A 19,907-nucleotide genomic window follows, 5' to 3' on the forward strand; every position below is an offset into this window, starting at 1 on the left:
AATATTCAGGCAATATCCTATTTTAAGAACTTGCAGCTTTCACACATTACTTTAAAATTAGCGTTGAGCAAGTTCATTGGCTAGGGGGTGGCCAAGCTGAAATACAGAATTGGGCTGTAAGATGGACAGAGGGTGTGCGGTGTGGCACCAAAATTATATGAAGACATTGAGAAGAAGAGAAGGCAATTTCATAATCGAAGGAGACTAAACTCAGACATCCCTAAATAGCTATACCCTCCCCCTCTATCGACCAATGAGTAAAATAGCGTTTTTGTTGGAAAACTGCCACTCTCCTGGCTGGCAGGCCTCATAGGTTCCACGAGGGAAAGGAGTGTCTGGAAAAAAAAAGGATGAAGCTATACAGAGGAGAGGCTGCACATTCAACTTTGCTAAAATGCTTTTAGAAAAAAATTTTTAAAAAATTTACTTGTACATATGTGTACCACCAATTTTGTCATTAAAAAAAAAAAATCTTCCATTTGGATTTGAAGACTGTCAAAATTACATATTTTCCAAAGCAAGAAACAAAGTGTATCATTTGCCTTCCTGGGTAGGAAATCTCTAGCCTCTAGGAATGAAACCTAGGCCTCCTTAATATGCTCTCTGGTCATCACACATCAAAGACCCCACAAACTCCTGCACTGTTCTAAGATGGTCAGGGAAAGATGCAGGAGCAGAGCACCTCATTTCCTACTGGAATTTGGGAGTGGGTGGCCTGATTTATGTCCCTCCGTTTGCATCCAGGGAAAGGCCCAGAACTGACCTCCTAGCAACTTCTTGGTCCTGGGCTGCTGACATAAGCCCAGGAAATAGATCTTTCTTTTTAATGTTCATCTGTAGCCTCTACTTGAATGTTTTTCGGGAAGCAACAGGAAGAAAAATGCATTCGTGAACATTTTTTCTAAAAAACATAAAATGTGGGTTGATATTTCTTTTCTTACAAAAAGAGAAGGCTCAAATATAAGAAGAAGAATTCCTCAGTACAGGAAACAAACAAACAAACAAACAAACAAACCAACAAACCTAAAATAGTCTTCAAGTTTCTTCATAGTCTATGTGACAAAAGTGGAGCCTAACTAGTTAAAGCCAAAGATATACTAAAAATTCTTTTCAAAGGAATGCACATGTGAGCTGCTCCCTAAGGACTTATGCAAATAACGCAAATAAAATAATGTGCTAAATTCTCCTTTCAAGAGTCAATTTAGCATTTAAATATGCTTTTGAGATGGGTGCAGGTGCAGCTTGAGCCTACACAAGATTTATCAGCAATTCAGACATGTCAGGTGAACTAATGGGACCACCGAGCAAAGCCCTTACTCTAAGCATAGTAAAGCTGACCTAGGAACAAAGCTAGGGGAATGGATGAGGACATATGTAGCCTGGTGACAGACATGTTTGTCTTCTGCTCCAGCTTCCACAGCCCCCACAGTCGAATCCTTTAAAAGGACAAAAGAAAGGCAGAAACAGATCAGAGACCTGCTTCACTAGAGAGCTCAGTTAGGTATTGAGGCATAATAGAGTGAGGGGGAAGAATGGGGGTTCTGAGTCAGGCTACCTGGGCTAAGGGCCTGGCGAGACCACAGTGACCTCTGTAACCTGAAGTAAATAAATTCTAAAGCTGCTCAAAGCCCCAGTTTTCCCATCCGCAAAATGGACAAGGTAGTAGCACCTACCTCACGGGGTTGTTATAAATATTGAAAGACACTGAACTGCCATTTAGCAGTAGTCTGGTAAATAAACCATGGTGTCTTTACACAAAAGAATAGTACACTGCAATGAGAATGAACAAATTACGACGACACACAAGAATGGATCTTACACAGTGTAGAAAGAGGCCAGACGTGAAAGGAGAACATAATGTATGATTCCATTTATCTAAAACTCAGAAGCAAGCAAAGCAAATAATCTATAGTATTCAAAGACGAGGCAGACATCCTGAGTTAGTGCACAGTGCATTTGACGTGTCACACCATGAACTGGACCTGTCACAAGCACATGTGAGCTGCTCCCTAAGGACTTATGCAAAGCCTTAGTAGCCTGGGAGGAGAGCTTGAGAAACATGGCTTACCTTTGGAAGTATGACTGAAATGACAACACCATCTGCATTTGATCACATACATCATGGCTGCTTTCACAGAGGCAGATAGAGGGAGACTCCTACAACAATTACCAACTAGTGAAGTAAAATCGATAGGTTCTCAGGGGAAAGACTAGGATTTTTTTTTTTTAAACAGGGTTAATGATGATCAGATTTCAATCTTCATTGATCATGTACTAAAATCATGGTGCAACTCTTTATTTGCTGCATTTTGAAGCCAGCATGTATTGATATAATGTGACTGTAAATGGATTCAAAATGGCTGTGCAGGAGGCATATCAATTCTCTACCTTTTTTATACTATGTAGTATATGTGAGATATTTCCTCTGGTTAACTGGAAGAAGCTTAAAATAGCTACAAGTCTGATTCTCTGACCATGTGTTTAAACTCATGAATCCATCCGGAGACAAAATATTTCCAACCACAATTATGCAGGTCAGTCACACAGCAACCTTGCACACTAATGCCAATTTACACCATAGAGCTGTTTAGTTTTTGTCAGGTGGCGGAAACAGGGTGAATGTAGGCAAATTCCCTCAGCCACATGCAAGACCTGCATTTTTGAACTAATGTGGTGCTGGGTCTAGTTTGCATGTGAGAAGCTACACAATTTGAAAAACTCTACTCTGCCTTCAGAATCTATGGGGAAAGCACAAACTGCACCTCGGGGCTTAAAACCCTCTTTACCCTTTATCCCCAATCCCTGGATGGAGAGGAGAGGCTTCCAGAGGCCTCTTCTTTACTCTCGGCAAAGTCAACTGTCTCAGCAATACCTCTAAATCTTTCAATCTGACCATGTTTCCTCTGTGCTCCTCCTTCTGACTACATCCAATACCTCCCACTTACTTAAGTAGAGGATGCTAAAATTAGAGCATTGCAGACACCCCGCTTTAGTGTCCTCATATCTCCTGATAGCTACGCTGTCAGCAATAGCTTCATTTGGTGCATACGGTTTGACCTTGATGCTGAGACTATTCTTTATCATTTTGTGCCTGTTTTTAGTAAATATTTTCTTTCATTTTCAAACATCTTTTAAATGCCACGCTTCATTACTTTTCTCAAACCCAAATATTCTGTGTAATTGATTATATACGTGCTTTCTCTTTTAAGGACTTAATTTTAAAGCTCCAACTCAAGAATGGAGAACAACTCCCATTGAGTTAAGGCAGTTTTATAGCCCTAGGAAATCCTCTCAGAGTGTACATTATACAGATGCCTTGTTTAAATATTAGTTATTAAACCTGCCAAAAAAAACAAGGGTCTTCTTGGTTCAACTGGAAAAATCAACGGCAAGGCTGTACCGACAGGCGTCTGTGTACCTACCTCACAAGCTGTCCCTTTGTTGATTTGTGCCAGCAAGGCTAGGGTAGGGGCAGAGGGTTATGTTTTGCTCTTCTATAGACCTATAGGAAGTGCTAACATAGCAAACCTTAAGCAAACAGACAACATTTATAGACGTGACTATCAAAATGGAAACCTGGATCAGGAAAGCTGAAGTTTTAGTTTTTGTGTTTTCCCTTCCCTCCTCTCCCTCCCTCCTCCCCCTCCCTCCTTCCTCCTCCCCTCCTCTCCTCTCCTCTCCCCTTCTTTCTCCCTCCTCTCTCTCCCCTCTTCTCCTTTTCCTTCTCTCTCTCTCTCTCTCTCTCTCCCCCCCACCAACTCTCCCTCTCTCATTATTTCTTAATATGCGACATTTGTTGAACTTGGATAGAAATGTAAACTTGAATTTCTTTGAATTGACATGATAAAAATATAATTTAAAAAGCTAAGATGTCATTTGCATTTTCCAATATTACACTTTATTTTTTCTCTGGTATTAAAATGTTGAAGATAAGATTTTATTATAAATAATTCATTCGAGTGCAGCAATGCAGTTGCTCGATGGGTTATGCCAGATGTCATATTAGTTATGATCAGTAATAGTAGAGCCAACTCACTTTATCAGAGGCACTATAAAAATCTGATAGTTTATTGAATGAGAATAAAGTGCCATTCAGGTTCTCATCTAAAATAACCAATTTGATTCATATGAAGGTTAATATACAATGTAAATAAGGAGCTAACCATAAATGTTGAAATCTGGTTGTATCAGCATTTCACAAACTATGTTCTTCAGCTTGTCTCTTAATATAATACCATTTTCTAGTGGGGAAAAAGCAGGCATCAGTTAAATAAGCTTGAGGAACACTAAAGGGTTACTAACAACGTCGGCTAGACCTTCTGGCATAGTTTCCTTTCCAGTAAAATGAGAAAAAAAACTTATGATAGTAGATTTGCTTTATCTTAATTTTTTAAACAGTTCAGCTTCAGTTTGCCCTATCAAGTATGTTATATACATAATGCTGTATAAATAAGTCCTTGAGAAAGACATCTTTTGGTAATGTGAAAAGTCCCCTATCTTGTTTATTCTACTGCAAAAAAGAGATTTAGTTACTATGTTAAGAATTCTGTTTAAAGTGCTCTGACCCTCTCCATTCCTCTCCAACCCCTCACACTCACATCTACAACATAATTATTCTGGTCTAATAAAATAAACAACTTTCATTCCATGAAGCCACATCACCTCACATAGCTAAAGAATAGGTTCCCAGTGTTTCAAGGCCCTCAGTGAAAGGTGAAGGGCTTGGGTCTACTTTGGTGGCACCCGTTCCACTGGTGTTTGGCAAAAATTTGCCTCCTGTGGAGGCGATTCTGCTTCTAGGTAACTCCTTTGATTCAGTGTCCAATTTCCACACGAGAGGCCTTAGAACCTTACTTTGTCAAGAAACAGTAAACTTTACATCTGTATAGAATGCCTTATGATTTTAAGAATATCTTCTTTCATGCTACTCTTATAACTGAGCTTCACTATCCTATGAGGTATAAGTCCTGACTTCAACCTGAGGGTCTGGATGGGTAAATATCGGAGCCCTCCTTTCCCTATGTCTTTCTCTAGTTATTTCCGTTTCCTATTCTCTTTTCTTAATTGCTCAAATTATCCATGAGAATGACATAGATTGATTGGCCCAGAATCATGTCCCTTCTTCCAATGCCTATTTGTGTTACCCAAGTACCTAGCTGTGCTTCAAAATCCTCCATTTCCATTTTTCATAACTGCTCCAAACTAGAAACAATCTAAATGTCCATCAACTCGTGAATGGCTAAATAAAATGCGATATAGTCATACAATGGAATACTATTCATCTATAAAAAAGAACGAAGTCCTGATACCTGCTCAACAGGGATGAACCTTGAAAACATTATGCTAAGTCAAAAAAGCCATATATAAAAGATCACATATTTTATGATTCTATTTGTAGGAAATACCCAGAAAAGGAAATATTTACAGACTGAAAGTAAACTGCTGGTTTCTCGGGACTACAGGTAGGAATAGGAGTGACTGCAAATGGGCACAAGGGATCTTTTTGGTGTGCTGGAAATATTCTAAAATTAGGTTTTGGTAATGATTGCACAATTCTAAATTTACTGGCAATCTTTGAATTATACATTTAAATTGGGTGAATTTTGTGATATGCAAATTATACTTCAATAAAACTGTTTTTAAGACTAGTCTTTCACAACTTCACTCTTTGATGAAAACCTCGAGTTAGCCCATTTCATTCTTTTATTCAGAATCTCTTCGAATTCTTATAGTGGTTCCAAAATTTACAATTTTTGTCTATGACCAAGACTACACATAATAATTCATTTTGACTGTAACGGTTATCCTAAATGTGAAAACATCTCTTTTGGCAGCTTCTTTATTTTGATGAAACTGTGATAAGCATGACTTTAAGAATAATTTCAAAGCGAGGGCTGAGCTGTGTAATGTTGATGAATGCCGAAGTCAAGGCTCTAAGAAATATGTGTGGAATACTACTGTACAGCAGGGTTCCCCAACCTCGGCACTGCTGACATATTGGGCCTTGTTGCGAGGACTGTCCTGTGCATTGTAGGATGGTTAGCAGCAATTTCCCTTCCCTGCCACCTCCAGTTGTGACAACCAGAAAATGTCTCTAGACATTACCAAATGTCCCCTGAGGGGCAAAATCGCCCCTGGTTGACAATCAGTGCTATGCAGTGATGAGAATAAACACATTCTAACCACACACAAACAATATGGATAACTCCACAAATATAACTTGGAGCAAAAGAAGAGTGTATAATATACAATGCTATTTTTATATAAAGTTCAAAATCAGGCAAAACTAATGTGATGTTTATCTTGGGAGGGAGGGAGTGACTGGAAAGGGCTCCTGGGATTAAGGTGGTAATCTATTTCTCAATCTGGGTGCTAGTTAGACAAGTGTGTTCGCTTTATGAAAATTCACTAGGTGGTACACTTAAAATTTTATATTTATATGTTATACTTTAATCAAAAAGTTAAAAATATAGACCACTGCTGCAAAAAAAAAAAAAAGAAAAAAAAGAAAAACAGAGGGAGGGCATTCACAGTGATTGGGGAGGGGCTCAGCACCTTTCTAACAGGATGCTAATTCATTCCCCTCTGCAGACCCTCCACAGTGCCTTCCGGCCCACCCTGAAATGTAAGACAGAAATCCAGTCTGTTCCAATGACAAATGAAAGCTTGCTTCTGAGGTACTCTGTTATCCAGGTGCCACAGCCAAGAATCCCACACCACTTCCCCTGCCCCCACCGCAGCCCATTTCAATCACATTTGTAAAGTACAGACCTAAAATTGATTTCAGTGTGAAACTGAGCTAAATGAAGCCAAATAAAGTAAGGTTCACTCCAGTGCTAAAGTAACATGAGTCTAGTTCTAAAATCTGAGAGTACTCCAAGTGCCCAAGGTAGCAGCTACTGTCGTTAGCTACAGTAGTGGAGAATGAGTCGTGCTCATTTATTCATGTTCTTGCTCTCAGCTGGGGACTCTCTTGATCAAATAACTTGCCCTTGCAGATGGTGAGCCAGGCATAAGAGTAGAGCCTGTGACCATAACGACTTTTGATCTGGGCAGAGTTAGGTGACTTCAGACTCTGGCCTAATAATCTGACCAATGAGTTCATGCTCTACCCAATTTAGCTAAAAGCCTCAAAGTATCAAAGGTTACAATTAGTCTTCAAACTTCGTGTGTGTCCGTGCATGAGTGTTTGTGTGTGTATTTACAAATAAATAGAGACAATTTTCCATGTGTCTCTTGTGTTTCTGCACATCTTGCAAGTGGGGTGCTAACTGCCATTTATTTTAGATTATCTTTCAAGGATGTTTGTATACTGCATTGGATAATAGAGATAACGTCTCCCTCCAGAGCAAAAGGCCAGCCTTCCTACTGCCCATTATAAAAGATTCAGCTTCCTTAAGCATAGAATTTCTCTCTTATAATGCAATTCACTGCTTGTGTGGGTATCCATCTAGATGCATCATGTCATTCCCATGGGAGATGGGGGCAAGAGAAACAAACAAACAAACACAAATGCTAAAACTCTCACTGCTTGCTGTGCTATGAATAAGAAAGCCCTTTGTCTCTGACCTAGGCGGCTCATGTCTTCTGCCAGCATCCGCAAAACTATGGCAAGCTAATTTATTAGATTACAAGTGGGATAAAAATCCCACTTCACATTTCTTGACTATATATATTAGGTAGGTAGGTAGGTAGGTAGATAGATAGATAGATAGATAGATAGATAGATAGATAGATAGACAGACAGACAGACACAGACAGAGAGACAGTCAGACAGACATAAAGTTTTCTATTTTTGAAAAGTAAATCTGCCCAGCCACTCGGTTCTCTTTGCTAGAGGCAATGATACTGTTAGTATACCATGTGTCCTTCCAGAGACAGTCTATGCATTTATAAATATATGTATCTTTTTTCTTTTTCTCCCAAATGTTACCAGGCTATAGATACTGTTTTATATGTCTTTTTTTTTTTTTTACCTATCAAAATACGTGGGGTTACTTTCATATTGGTATATTTAGGGGATATCTCATTCTTTTTTAACAGTTGTCAATTAGTCCTTATCATGGATATATTATAATAACAAATAGTACTGAGTATGTACTTAATTCTCCTATTGATTTTTAGGTTGTTTCCAACCCTTTGTTATAAAATGCTTCCAAGAATATCCTTGCATATACATCATCTTACCCATTTGCAAGATCTCTGTAGAAAAAAGTTCTAGAATTTGAATTGCTAGCTCAAAGAATATGTTTATTTTAATTTTAATTTTGATATTTCCAAACATCTCTATGGAGATACAAATCTCCTCTAGCAATGTAAGAGAGTGTTTGTTTTCTCATACCCTTGCCAACACACCATGTTGGCTTAAGTTTTACCTATGCCAATTTGATGGACGAAAAAATAAATTTCATACTTTTAATTTGCATTTCTTATAATGAATGAGATTGAGCATTTTTCATATGTTTAAGAGCTATTTGCATTTCTTTTTCTGTGAATTTCATATTTCTTTCCCACATTTTTTTAAAATATTGATTTGTAGGAACTCTATATATTTTGAAAAGCAGCCCTAAGTCTTCTATAAGTTACAAAATTTCCCCAGGTTGTTATCTTCTGATATTGTTTTAATTAAAAAATATATATATTTTGGTATGTGGTTTAAAAATGTTTTTATATTCAACTGTATTTTTTTGTGTGGTATCTAAGTTTGTGTCATACTTAGAACCAATTCTAAGATTATAAAAGATTCATGTTTTCTTCTTGTAGTTTTATGGTTTTATTTTTTACATCTTAAATCTTTGCTCCATTAAACTTCTTTTTAAAATCAATTCTTCAGATATGCATTCAAATACTTAGATTTATCCATAAAGCTAAGCATAGTGTTGTTTTGTTTTTTAAAAGATGTTTTTCTAAACTCTGTGATCATATATATATATATATTTTAATCTCCATCCTTTGGCATGTAAAGACCTAGGTATTGCTTTAAATATAGAGTGGTTCAAAGTACCACATGCATGCATATAACATGAACCTTATAATGTTGTTATCCTATAGAGACATAGTGACTAGTTCTCCAGTGGTAACTTGATAAAAGGATTTTATTCTACAAAATTTCAAAACTATATTGTCTATGAAAATGAAGACAGTTCAGAAGTGGCACACAGAGCTTCCCTGAGAAGGCAATTCACACGACAGTTCTCTGTGATGGTTCTGTACAGGGCTGGTAAGACAGGCTTGGCAAGAATTTCCTTTTCGTATCTATCCTGGTTACTAGACACCAAGCCAGTTGCTTTTTGCCATTTTTGGTTCCAAGGTATCCTGACTTGGTGTAGGTAAAATTTATTTTCCATCCTGAGAGTTGTATAGAATTATAGGAAAATTTAAAAATGTTAATTTCTTTTAAATTTAATATATATGGTCACATAGTTGTCAAAATAGTTGTAACCAAATTCATTTCAAAATAAGACAGAAGGTAAAAGAAAGTAAAAGAAAGCTGTTGTCCTAAAGAAACAAACTGTAAATGGGGAAACCTGCTGTTAATTTTAAAATTGTCATTAGCTTCAGTCATTTAATCTTTTTAAGCCTAGATATCTGCATTAAATATCCGCTTTTTCTATTTTTTACTGCAATTAGATTGAATAATCTCTGTGAAGATAAGACCTATATAAGACAACATATTATTAATTTTTAAACCTAATGAGATAAATAAAGTTAATTGATATCCATAATCAGATAAACCAAAGCAAGAAATCTATTAGCTTGGGTTGAAAAGGCACAATTATAACTTAATTTTATTCATTCTAAGTAATTTTAGAGGATAGGTATGAAATATATAAATGGACAGCATTTCTGCTCATGAGGTACTTGTAGTTTCCTCAGGAATGCTGGAATTAGAAGAAAGAAGAGAGAAAGAAAGAAAAGAGAGAGAGAGAGAGAGAGAGAGAAGAAAGAAAGGAAGAAAGGAAAGAAGGAAGGAAGGACGAATGGAGGAGGGAGGAGGAGGAGGGGGAGGGAGGAAGGAAGGAGGGAAGGGAAGGAATGAAGGAAAAGGCTGAAGGAAGGAAGGAAGGAAGGAAGGAAGAAGAAAGGAATGCTAGAATTACCCTGACGACTTAAAAGGAAAAGAAAGGCCCATTTTTGGAGGGCTCTTCGAATTTGGGTCTTTAGTACTCAAGTCCATCAAATGTGACAAGGGAATCCTTTTAGATTTAGTTCCTCTGGAACATACCAGATTCAACAGTGAGGTCTGGAGACTTACAGTAACAAGAATAACAAGCTACTTATAAAAATGGGCCACTCTCTTGATCATGATGTGGTGACGGGGCAAATTTCCAGAAATAAACAGTGACCGTAGCCAAGAACAGTTGAGTAAGAAAGAATGATCCCAAAGGTTTTCCGGAAAGCCTTCTGCTCATTAGATAATGGTAAAACAGGACAAGAACGGCAAGCGTTTAAACACTTCAGATGGAATATTTAATTTTAAATATTCCATGAGGAACGTAGCAATCATAGAAGTCTGTATTAGCTGGTAAATGCCTAACATTTTTTTGGGGGGTGGAGGGAGAAACGGAAAAAGGCAAATAGCATCCTGAAGTAGAGATAACTCATCTGTTACTAGCTAACTGGCAGCCTTGGGCAATGTCACTATGTTCCACATTTGTATGGTGAAGTGAATTAGTCCAGGCCATGGTTCTCAAGCCAAGTTGAAATGAGGAACCTCCTAGCCGACTTTTTCTTTCTTTCTTTCTTTCTTTAATTTGTTATATTTTTTTAATGCCTACAGCACCTGGTATTCCTAGGTAGTCTCCCATCCAAGTACTAACCAGCCCCGACCCTGCTTAGCTTCTGAGATCAGATGAGATCGGGCATGTTCAGTGTGGCATAGCCGTAGACCTAGCCGACTTTTAAAGAATCCAATACAGACCAGTTCAATCAAATTCCCTGGGAAAGGAGATTAGGTATCAATAGTTTGTGAAATTTAGCATTGTTGAGAAAAACTGGACTAGATAATCTCTAAGGTCCCACTCAGATCTTGGTAAATTAAGAGAAAGTATTCAGAACCAGTGTAATGTATGGACTAAGAGAGCATAAAACCCAAAGAGGTATAAAGAAAATCGTAGCTATGTACTTACAACACAGATACTAGCAGAGAATGCTATTCTCAAATGAAACTTGGCTTTCCTATACATGAACAATAAATATACTTGATTAGTAAAAACAACAAAACCAGGTATGGCACAGAAAAGTGTCATGTAATTAATCTGTGGTGGCATTTGTATTTTTTATCCAACTCCAAACTTATGAAATACATACGTGTCAAGCTCTGAAAATTCAAAGGAGCAAATCTCTTTTTCGTACAAATTGCAAATCAAAGCGTGTAAAAGCAGTAAGTTTTTAACTTCTCGCTTAAAAATATCAAGAGTTAATATGGTAAAAGCCAAATGAGTTATTTTATGAGGACATATACATTCCTCGTGTTATGGAATAAAGAGATACATATTAAGTCATGACAGCTAGAACCAATAGTACGACCAGAAAACATCGTAGGTCAATTCCTGTAAGTGATTCATTTGAGTGGGGCCTTAAAAAATAAAACGAAAACTCTCCCTCGTGTGATCTATCTTGAATTTTAGTTGACAGAGCATGAGTTCTTAAATTACAGATATTGGACATGGGCCTTGTGGGGAGGGGTTAGTCAGTGAACCCTCTGAAACTGCATATAAAATGGTGTGTGTTCATGCAAGGCTGTATGCACATACAGAGGTTTTGTATCCTTTTTTGATTCAGAATCCCTTTGATAGCCTGTGGATCCCTTCTCAGAAAAATGTTTTTAAATGCATAAAATAAAACACAAAGGACTACAAATGAAAACAACCAAATTATAGATATCAAAATGGTTTCTAAAAATTACAGCGCAGTAATAAATATGCTCCTTTATTAATATATTAAATAACAAGATCTAGCTGTTTAGATAGACAGCTATAATAACTATCTTAAGTTTGGAGTAATAAAGAATACAAATATTTTTGTGACATCAGCAACAACAAAAAGCGATATGAAATATCTATGATTTCTATTGATAGCTTAATCACAACTACTGCTAATAGTACTGTGCGTTGTTGTTTACGTTCATCATGAAAGAAAATATAAAAAATATTTTCCCCACCCATATTCACAACTCTACTGAGTTCTCTGGAATCTAGATGAAGAAACTCTGATCTACGTCTTTATTCATCATGAAAACATTTGTTTACAAGCCTCCAGGAAAGATAGAATATTGGACAAAGCAGTCAATGAACATTTCATGCCCTGTGGGCACAGATGCCAGGACAGTCACAAAATCATCAGGAAAAGACTAAGGGATCTCTGAGGTGAGGCCATGAGGAATTTGTGAATTTCTAGAACTAAAATCGAAATATATCTTATTTTTAATATAATATACTTTTTAATGTTCTGCGTAGTTCCTGAAAAATGCACAGCATCTTACGAGACACAAGTATAGAAAAAGCTCATAAATTAGAAGTGGATGAGAAAAATAAAATAGGGGCATAAAATGAAATGGCACCAAGCACGAAGCTGGTACAATAAATGGAAAGTGAGCCTCAAATTTGCTTCTGAGCTTTCTGGCAGGCATCTTGAAAAAGAAAACAAACTGTCAGAATTCAGTTTCCAAAGGATTACACCAAATAAACAAAAAAAAAACAAAAACAAAACTCAGAAAAGTATAACCCTTTTGGTTCTAGGACCAGATAGAAATTTCTCCCATAGATTGTCATAAAGAGAATATCATGTGTTGTAATTAATGAACAGTAACCTCAATAATACAGAAGATACAACGCTTCCATAGAACTTTCTTTGTGTGTGTTTTTAAAAAACAAAACAGTGGCAATACACCGAACACAATTTAATGGGGGCTCCTGAAATAAAATTAGGTACTTGGTGCTCCGAATGCAAATTTGAGTGACATGCTGACAGGTCATTGACCTAAGTAAGTCAGAACTGAACACTGGCCCCCACTGTCAAGCAGGAGGTGGCAAACTTTTCTTAAAGGGTCAGATAGTAGTAAATATTTTCAGTTTTACAGGCCATAAGGTCTATTATAAATACTCATCTCTGCTGTCTGCTATGCAATCAGCCACGGACAATGTGTAAATACATGGCCATCGCTGTGTTCCAATAAGCTTTACTTACAGATGATAAAATTTGAATTTCATATACTTTTCACAAGTTCTGAAATACGGTTCTTCCTTTGATTTTTTTTTTTTTTTACCCAACCATTTAAAAAATGTAAAAACTATTTTTAGCTTGCAGGCCATGCTAAAACAGGCAGGGGTTGGATTGGGCCAAAAGGACATAATTTACTAATCCCTGGTCTATAGGATCAAGTTGCCCCCAGATATCTCCTTGATTCTTATATCTTTCTCTTTCCTCAAGTTTCTGTCTACATCAACTTTTTAAGGTAATTACTATTTTTACATTTTATATGCAACTATACACAAACCAAACAGGATGAGATCACAAAGACAGACATGGCTTCAGAATTTTTATGTTCCATGGGAGTAAGAAAGTAATCCAAGATAAAGTAGCAGCAAAGTAGTTTAGTTCCCAGTATCCTTATTAAAATAAATATATGCTCACAAAACAAGGGTAGAAAAATTTGAATGTACAGCTTTTCTATTTCAGAGATCATGTATTGGTTTGTTAGAAACATACAAAAATATATATAATTGGCTGAATCACTTAATTTATGTGTTGTAGCATTTACAGCACTAGATCTCCCAATGCAAATGAGGTCATACCATGTTTCACAGCACACAATTAACTTGGTACAATCCCAATAAGAAACCCTTCATTCCCAATATCATTCAGATGACCCTGAGCTTATCTGTTCTGAGACAAAATGAAGCACTGGGCCACTGAAATTGGCAAACTTGGGTTGCCTCTATTATTATATCGGCTCAGGAGGTCCTAGAAAATTTACCTCATCTCTTTTTTTTTATTGTTCTCATCTATGGTTTGTAATACTTATAACTACTCATTCTGAAGAGCTGCTAGGAAAATTAATAAGAATTTAGAAATAAGCTTTGATGAACATGATGAAAGAAAGGTACTATGCATACCCAGAGGAACCTCACTGTAATTCAGGGAGGTAGCAATTACCCTCAAGAAAACTCAGCACACATCAAATCGTGTCTCCTAGAAATGTGTAACTACGTTCAGAAGATGCTCTAAACCACACAATTCTAGTGTTCAACCCAGGTCTTAGCAGCCTTTCTGAACGCTAGTCCTGTAAGTGGTCCAACCTAGGCTGTGTTTGCTACCTCTGTGTATCTTCTTAGACTTTTGCAATTGGTTCTAGTAAAAAGGCTGCATATATGACAGAGGCTCCTTGAACCATGGAAGATTAAAATTCTGTGCTGAGCTGTGAAGTGCCAGTGAAACCTCTGTACACCCAGAGAACAGGCCCATAGCTTGTGGGGCCTTGCGAATTTGTAACTCATGAATGCTCGACTGTGCAGTGCTCGCATAATGAACAAGGCAAGGTCTAGAGTTACATGTAAGTCACTGCAATTATTTCCAAGGACACTTATTTTTGAGTGTATGCGTTCACCCACGAGAACACTGAAGCTTTGTATTATTAAGGTGAAATGTTGGGTTCTATTCCAAACACTACTGCTCCTAAAACTAGTGACAGAGCCTCAACCAAACTAACATTTATTGCCTTTTAACGGCATTTGCTAAAATCCACATCTTCTAAAGATTATACAACATTCCAAAAAGCTCCTGAGGAAAATTACTTTCAAAGCAACCACATCATCTTTTTAGATTCTTCACTGCATTAATCTGCATCCACAATGATAAAATTAAAATGTATATTTAAATGATCAGAATAATCTTCATTCTGACAGTTTTAGTACCAATTATATCCGTTATATAAATGAAAGGAAAAAAAGAATGATAGGAAACATGGCACTCATACTTAGGAGGGGGTCACTTTCAGCTCTGCTACTTACAGTTGTGCATTCTAAGGTGAGTTATTTAACCTTGATAAGCCTTATGGTTCTCAACTATAAAATGGGGGATAAGAACATAAACTACTTCATAAGTTATTGTGAGGATGAGGTTAGACACTCTAAGAAAAGTCCCTGAATAAATGTTTGATCTTTTCCCTTATTTAGGAAACCCAGTTGGATCCTGAACCCTGAGAGAGACTTATAATGTCGTCAAGAATTAATATCACAGTTTGATGTTTAAAAGGCTATTAAGTAACAGCCTCAACATGAAGGAAAAACTAGAAGAAACCAGATATTTATGATGACCTAGATTTTTCCATTCAATAAAAGTTGATAACTATGCAGAGACTACACATCCTTTTGACATTATTTTGTATCCGAGGTGTCTTGCACTGTGAAGACATAGATTCTGTGATTTAATTGACATACTGTCACCACTACTCTCTTCATTAAAATAACGCAACCCTTCTCCAGGAAAGGACTTCAATCTCCTACCCTCCAATTATACCCAGCCAATGCTGCTATTCTTCATGTGAGGCTCTGGCCTCTCACACAATGGTCTCCTCAGAACAGGAATTCAGGCCTTCCAGGTGCTTAACTCTGAGGCTTGGCCCGGGATTGCTAAAAACTTAGACTTCCTGATCTATAATGGTAGAATGAGCCAACTCCCCAGACATCATGGAGGGTGCCTTTTACAATCTCACAATTTCTAGGCACTCCTCATTGGTCCCCAATGAAATGGAAGCGTTATCTGGTTACCAATACCGTTAAGCCTTGACCTCCAGTTGGGTCAAATTTTTATTGTGTGAAAAATACATTGATGGCCTGGATTCCTTTCATCATCTACAGATCACAATTAAAACTTGACTCATTATTAGCAACTTTAGTGGAAACAAATCATTCCGTTCACGTTGCTGAATACTGACATAGTGGTAAAGCTAAGCGATAAAAACTATTACCCACACTTGCTGAATATGAGAACAAAGAAAATTTATTTTCCAGTCATTCACTTATGTCAACATAAGGAAAGAAATGTGTGTGATGGTGAGGATAGCAGGCATTTGCTACTGTGTGCCATTTACTCTTTTAAAAAAAAGTGCTGGGGAATGTCTCTAAATAGAATTCATTATTATTATCTTGAGATATATTAGCAGAAGGAAGCTGCCAAAATATTTTATAAATGAAGCAATAATGCATTACTAGTTACCTAATCCAGCTGTGTTTGCTACTTGGCATTAAGTCTCATTCCCTCTATGAAATAAACAACTTATTAACCACAGAGGCGTTGATAAGATTTTAGCTTCTCCTGTGGGTAACTCTCTAAAGACTTATTTCAGCTAAATGAGTTCCCTTCTGACTATTTGTTCACAAACTTGCTTCAGGAGACGGTGAGGATTCAATGAGTTAATACGGAAGAAACGCCTCATATGTGCTAAGTGTTGGCAGTAAACAAATCATAGCAAAGCAGGAATTTTCTAACAAAACATACTCTAAAAAATCGAAACCTCTGATAAATATGCAAATTCCACAGTTGGAATATTAATGCCTAGGTTTTATCAGATCTCTTCGCGATCCTAGGGCTACCTTAAACACAATGAAAGAATGCAAAAAATTTCTTCTTTTATTTTTTATTAACTACTCAAAACTTTGTATTAGTGACCCAATGGCCCAACAACCATAGTTAACCATATGATTTAAGAAAAAACTCTCCATTGGGACTCAGTAATTTAGGTAGATTTATCTGGAGGGACCATAGTTATTGTAATTGACTTTATGATACTTCATGAACTTAAAAACGATGGAAATAGATGGATTTAGCAATAAAACTGGAAATTCTGAGACCTACAGCAAGAACTGAGAGTCTTTAGTGTGTAACTGAACTTGGTCTAACTTTCATCTAATATAGCTTTATCTGTATTGCACACTCTGTAATCATTGGAATCTTTTTTGATAAAATAATTAAACCATTTAAGAAGGCTTAAGGAAGAGCGCGTGAGGTTGCGGGCAGGGGTTAAATTCAAAAGAGAAACAGCCTGGCCAATCTAAAATATTTCAAAATGGTAAAGTTACATTTTCAAACACTCTTCTTTGGTCTGTATTTTCTATCTTCAGAATGTCAAAACAAAATGCTAAAGCTAAATCAGGATGTAATTGTGACTCGCTGATAACCAACTTGGAAGTATTCTTTTGTTTTTCGTTTTTGTATATGGAAAATATTTCCCAGTACATAAAAGAAGAAACAGAGCTGCAGTAGAAAATGGGTAGAGCCTCTTTCAAAGGGCATGTGATAAAGAGAAAAGGGGTAGGGATGTAGTTAGGTGACCAGATTTCCAGCTTAATGGTAGTATCGGTAACTAGCCGGCCGGAAAGATAGCCGTGAGCTTTAAGAAAGCCCTTAAACACTGTGTATCAACTGTAATATAAAGGGCTTGAAGGTGAGCTCTTAATTTTCCTTCTAGAAGTAAAATAATAGACTTCTTTTTTAAAAAAATACATTTTTAAAGTGGGAACAGCCTGAATAAAAAGTAAATAACATAAAATTTTAGCTTAGTAGGAAAATAATTTTTTAAACACATGAGAAATCAATCGAGAATTTTATTGCTTTCAGCCCATTGTTGACTGACTGGGCAGAACGGTGAAAGAATATCAAGGTCGTTGCATGGGGTGTTGCAATTAGAAAAAGTCTAAATGCTATGTTTAGAGTAGACTTAAAGACAGAGTCTGAATAAACTAAAAAACTATAATTAAAGGATATAAGGCTTTAATACCTATTGTTAATTATGGCAAGCACAGTTCCTGGATGGGTCACTCAATAAATATGTGTTGAGTAAACGAAGTGAACAAATACACAGGTGAGATCTGACAGAAACTAAAAAAGGAAAGGATTTTAGATATAACAAAATAAAAAGGACAACAAAATAATACATGATGAGACCACTGGCGGAAGACAAAAGTTAATTCAGGATTTTAGCAGTAGACAAATATGAAAACAAAAATCATTATCAATGTCTTTGGTTGCCGATTTTGCTAGAAGTAAACTCTACAAATGATTTTTAAAGCACACACCGGGCATAAATTAAAAAGACAAAAATGTAATTGTAGTTATTAGACTGGATATAGAGGTTTAGCAACTAAAAGTCAATATTTCTTCAATAACATGTAAAGCAGATATTAACTAGATATTTTAAGCAAATATTAAACTAGCTTAGAAATGATCATCTTTAATGATGTAGCTTTTGATAATATTTATGTAACTGTTTGAGAAAAACTTTATAATGGGATCACAGGCTATATAAACTTTTATTGATGGAAGTTAATATTTTGTATGCAACAGATTGAGCTTGTCATGTTTATGTTATAGTCATGTTTCCACAGTACCAGTTACAGCAAAATCAACTTCAGCAGTAAATTCGAAATGCAGAAAGAGTTGCTGATAAGATTTTAAAGAAAGTCACACCAGCCAACTGATGGAAGTCATCTTATACACCATGTGTTATGAGAGGCAAGTTATATTTCAAGTTTTAATATAGTAGCTCTTTTGCAGAGAGAAAAAATATTTCCATCTCGTGGGCAAGTTTATTCAAAATTAAAAATAATTATTTGGTGATCTAAAAGGCAAGAAAAAAGAAAATAAAGATCAAATTTTTAAAAAATCCCATGTTTATGATCAGCCAGCTAACCTTCCTGAAAAGCTTTACTTAATCTTTATTAGAAGAGAAGCAAAGGAAGCTTAGACACCAGTGTGAGTCTCAGAAAGGGAATGTTCTTGCACTTGATGTTGAGCTTGGGGGCCAAATAGCTTTGGGGGCTCTGAAAGCAGAGGACACTGGGTGTGATTCTGATCTCAGACAGACCCCAGAGGAAAGGAAGTATGGATAGTATCCAGCATCCCTCAGAGCCCCTCAAATTCCCAGCGTGGTCACAGCAGACAGCAGCACGCTGAGAGTATGGAGGAAGTGTCAAGGCTCACCGAGTTTCCCCCCAGAGTTGTCCTGCAGCAATGCAGTGACCTCGGAGTCCGCGAGGAGAGCGTGGAAGAAGCAAGGAGAGGTGTTGAAACTGAAGGAGACTTTCAGACAGGAATGCACTTGTACTGGACCAACACTAAGGAAGACACACAGGCTGAGGCCACCAAGACAAGGTCAGCACCTGCCACCCCAGGCCTTGGGACTTTGTAGGGAAAATGATTAAATGAAATATTTCCGACTAGCAATCTGACTTATGTTCACTCGTTCATAAAGTGCTTCCTTTATAAGAATGATATACGTATATGAAAAGTTAATGGTACATAGTAATCAAGAAGGGGCAGAGATTTTTGTTTCCAGCAGTGATGGTCTAGGTTATACACACCAACCTTTCTATGAAAACAAATTTTAAAAATGCTGATTATAGTATAAAAGAATCTCATTAAAAACACCAAATATCTGACAAGACAGTAAGAAACTGCCAGGCCAAAATCTGCAGGAAAGCAGGAGCCTGAGAGGTAAACAAACCATGGAAGCTTTTATTCTGATAGGGGCAGATGTGAACTGATTTTGACAGCCTCACAGGGGAGAAGAAACAAATCGGAGCCGAGAACCCACCCAAGTGGAGAGAATAATAAAGGCTTTTCTTGCATTAAGCTGAGGCTCCTAAGAGTCACACCCTACAAATAAGTATGAACCAGAATAAACCACCCTCCCACTCTGAGTGACTTGGGGGTGGGGTCTCTAATAAGTTGTATTCACAAGCTGGCCCTCATGTGCAAAATTCCAACTCTTTACATCACCTGGGTGGTCTAAAAAACTTGAATGGTAAATTTAGGTTAAAATGGTCCCAGACTAGTAATGCCGCCAGGCACCTGGCAGAAACAAAAGCAAATCCTCTGGGGGGGGAAAAAAGAAAAAAAAAAAAAAG

At 37.0% G+C, this 19,907-nt stretch overlaps 1 protein-coding gene and 1 pseudogene across 2 annotated transcripts in view; both read right to left on the reverse strand.

The window, feature by feature from the left end:
* The window catches only part of PAPSS2 (3'-phosphoadenosine 5'-phosphosulfate synthase 2), a 63,817-nt gene that overhangs the window by 39,637 nt on the left and 4,273 nt on the right, over positions 1-19,907 (reverse strand). The gene's annotated exons all lie outside the window — the stretch shown is intronic.
* LOC120609916 (uncharacterized) lies at positions 10,772-10,890 on the reverse strand (annotated as a pseudogene).

Source organism: Pteropus medius, unplaced genomic scaffold (genome assembly GCF_902729225.1).
Source record: "Pteropus medius unplaced genomic scaffold, Ma_sr-lr_union100, whole genome shotgun sequence".
Taxonomy (NCBI): Eukaryota; Metazoa; Chordata; class Mammalia; order Chiroptera; family Pteropodidae; genus Pteropus; species Pteropus medius.